Source organism: Podarcis bocagei (assembly GCF_964188305.1).
Source record: "Podarcis bocagei genome assembly, chromosome: 7".
In the NCBI taxonomy this organism is placed as follows: Eukaryota; Metazoa; Chordata; class Lepidosauria; order Squamata; family Lacertidae; genus Podarcis; species Podarcis bocagei.
In genome coordinates this window covers 20,248,230-20,248,729 of record NC_138132.1, presented here as the reverse complement: position 1 = coordinate 20,248,729, position 500 = coordinate 20,248,230, and positions in this window count along the sequence as shown.

Sequence of the window (500 nt, the reverse complement as noted above, 5' to 3'; positions counted from 1 at the left end):
AACAGAGGGGTAAACACTGTTGGATTCTCTATATTTTCTTCGGTTCCTTATTGACAGGGCATTATAGATTCAGCCCTCCATTGGTGCCAATGGGAACTTCCTTTGAAATTTTAAAAAAGCACTTTTCAAGGTCGTTCAGTCCCCAGCAACTCCAGGTCAACCGCGAAATGTCCCTTGCCTGAAATCTTGGAATGCCACTGCCAGTGAGCATAGACAACATATTGCTAGATGGACCAATGGCTCTGACTATTGCAGTTTCCAATGTTTCTAAGTAGGGAGTCACAGTTCACAGTGCCACAGTAAATGGTTATTTACAAAATAGAAAAGGCTTCAAGGGGAGCAACAAAGATTATAAAAGGTCTTATCTAGAAAGTCTAAAAGAACTGGTTATGTTGAATCTAGTAAAGAGAAGACTAAGGAGGAAGCAGATCTCTTAAACTACTAGTTCCAAATCTTCCACATAGAAGAGGGCAATGTCCTGGTTTCATCCTGCCCCAGAA